The sequence below is a fragment of the Corylus avellana genome, unplaced genomic scaffold (genome assembly GCF_965113065.1).
Source record: "Corylus avellana unplaced genomic scaffold, dhCorAvel1.hap1.2 HAP1_SCAFFOLD_204, whole genome shotgun sequence".
Taxonomy (NCBI): Eukaryota; Viridiplantae; Streptophyta; class Magnoliopsida; order Fagales; family Betulaceae; genus Corylus; species Corylus avellana.
In genome coordinates, this window is record NW_028290593.1 from 20,001 (window position 1) to 22,500 (window position 2,500).

Genomic DNA, 2,500 nt, shown 5'->3' on the forward strand with positions numbered 1-2,500 from the left:
GGAGATTCTCATTCCCTGTTGTCTACTCTTTCCAGTATGTTATTTTCTGTACTGCGGAACATAGGAATAAAGAATCTATATCAAAATAAAAGAAAGGTCTAACTTAACCGTTGGAATAATGGTATCCATTGTTATTTGCTTTGATACATTGCTGTTAATAAGATTGGTGAATTAGGTGAAAGGTACGGAAAGAGAGGGATTCGAACCCTCGGTAAACAAAAGCCTACATAGCAGTTCCAATGCTACGCCTTGAACCACTCGGCCATCTCTCCTACATAATGATTATGGCCCAGAAACCGAGTGAATAGTGAGTCATTCATATTAGATTTTTTGATAGGTACGTACAGTCAATTCTAACTATAAAAAAATATAGAAAACTTTTCATCAAAGAAAAACCCTTCCTTCAAGGGGGGGATAAAAATAATTTTTTTTTGTGAAAAACTGTTAAAAAAAGATATATATCTATTCATTTCATTCTTGCGAAGACGGCGCTCCCATCTTTTTCCAATAGTTATTCTTTTTACTTACAATATTTATACCAAATTAAATCAATGAATTAGAACGAATCAATTGATCTATTTTTTTTTTTATTTTTATGTTATTTCGTACTGTACAATTTCTTTGTTTGTGGGATCATTTTCCCACAAGAGGTAAGTAAAAGAAATTATAGAATGGATTGCTACCTATGCCCAGATCTCGGATAAATGGAAATTTTATTGATAAGACCTTTTCAATTGTAGCCAATATCTTATTACGAATAATTCCGACAACTTCAGGAGAAAAAGAGGCATTCACCTATTACAGAGATGGTGCGATTTGATGTTTTTTTCTTTACCGATTTCAGTCTTCGGAGAAAGATACATTATTTGGGAGAGAAATAAAAAGATTATTGAAATAAATCTACGCTTATTGTGAAGGTGAAGTTTGTAAATAAAACAATTCCTTCTGTCGTGTATCCCCGATTAATGCAGCCTCAGATGCTTCAATTTTAGATTCTAGTATTGAGCGAAAGGTTACACCTATGGGTTAGGTCAACCCTACTTCACTAGTACCAATAGGCAGCATAGGGAAAGAAGCACTACGCCTAGGAATCAACAATACGAAAACTTTGTTATAAATTATACCTTTTCTTTATCGGAATCGGGATTAACAAGAATGGTTGGTACAACAAATATCCATCTCGTTCGTATTTTGGATACCCGTATAACCATCGAAGACTGTTGAAGTGACTAATTCCCGGAAATTAAGGGGTGTTAAGAACAAAGAAATTGTTAGAGTTATCATTTTTATTTAGTACCAAGATACTTGATGTTAAGAAAAGATCTTTTACAGGAAGGTTGGTTAGAGATTTCTTGTAAAAACACTAGCCCCGTTCGGTTCATAATGAAATTATTTCAATCTTTTTTGATGATTCCATGTATTATTCTCATTATGCACATAAAAAGGGAGGAGCCGTATGAGATGAAAATCTCACGTACGGTTCTGGAACGGAGATTCTTTGAATCGAAGACGACCGCAACGGATGTCGGCTCAATCCGAAGGAAATTATGCGGAAGCTTTACAGAATTATTATGAAGCTATGCGACTAGAAATTGATCCCTATGATAGAAGTTATATACTCTATAACATAGGTCTTATCCACACAAGGAACGGAGAACATACGAAAGCTTTGGAATATTATTTTAGGGCACTAGAACGAAACCCGTTCTTACCACAAGCTTTAAATAATATGGCCGTGATCTGTCATTACGTGCGACTATCTCCACTATAGAAAGAAAAAAAGGAAAGAAAGAGCAAATCCGCTAATAAATACTAGAAAATAGGCTTTCTACATATCATATCTATCGTGTCCAAAACAACGATTTTTATCAGCTGTAGCAAAGAAAAAGAAAGAAACTTCATAGAAGTCCAAATAGGAAGAAATAGGTATGCCTAGATCCTTTAGTCTATGGATAAAGAAAGGATCTAATTGATAGAAAGAATAAGCACCGTAAAGATCAATTAGTGAGGTTTTGGGCCGATACAATAAGAACTGCTTACTTATGTCACGATATGAGATAAAAGTTAGGAATCAACTTATGTAATAGAGTCGATCCCCTAAGGTATTGAGCAGCGGTGTAGAATCAGATCCCAAAGATAGTAAGTCTTTTCTTTCTTATGAAAGAAAGTCTTTTTCAAAGATTCTATAGAAATTTATATATGAAACCGAGATAGTTACCTTTTAGAAAATTCTAATGATAGTGAAAATGCCTATGCTTTATTCTTCTGAAGGTGGGAAAAAAGATAAAACTAAAACTGATTAAATTATTAATCAAAATTAAAGTTTGAAACTCATGCAATTAATCTCTTTTGGTTAACTCGAGAAAAAAAATGAGATAGATCTATGAGAAATCTCATTCAATTATTCAATTATATAATTATATATTATGGTAGATTAAAAAATGGGACACCAAAAGAATTGACTGCTGAGCCGTATGAGTAGGAAACTCTCAAGTACGGT

At 33.5% G+C, this 2,500-nt stretch overlaps 1 non-coding gene across 1 annotated transcript; it reads right to left on the reverse strand.

The window, feature by feature from the left end:
- Window positions 1–185: 185 nt before the first annotated feature.
- TRNAS-GGA (transfer RNA serine (anticodon GGA)) lies at window positions 186–272 on the reverse strand. The gene has a single exon. It is a non-coding gene; the product is annotated as a tRNA-Ser (tRNA).
- Window positions 273–2,500: the final 2,228 nt, after the last annotated feature.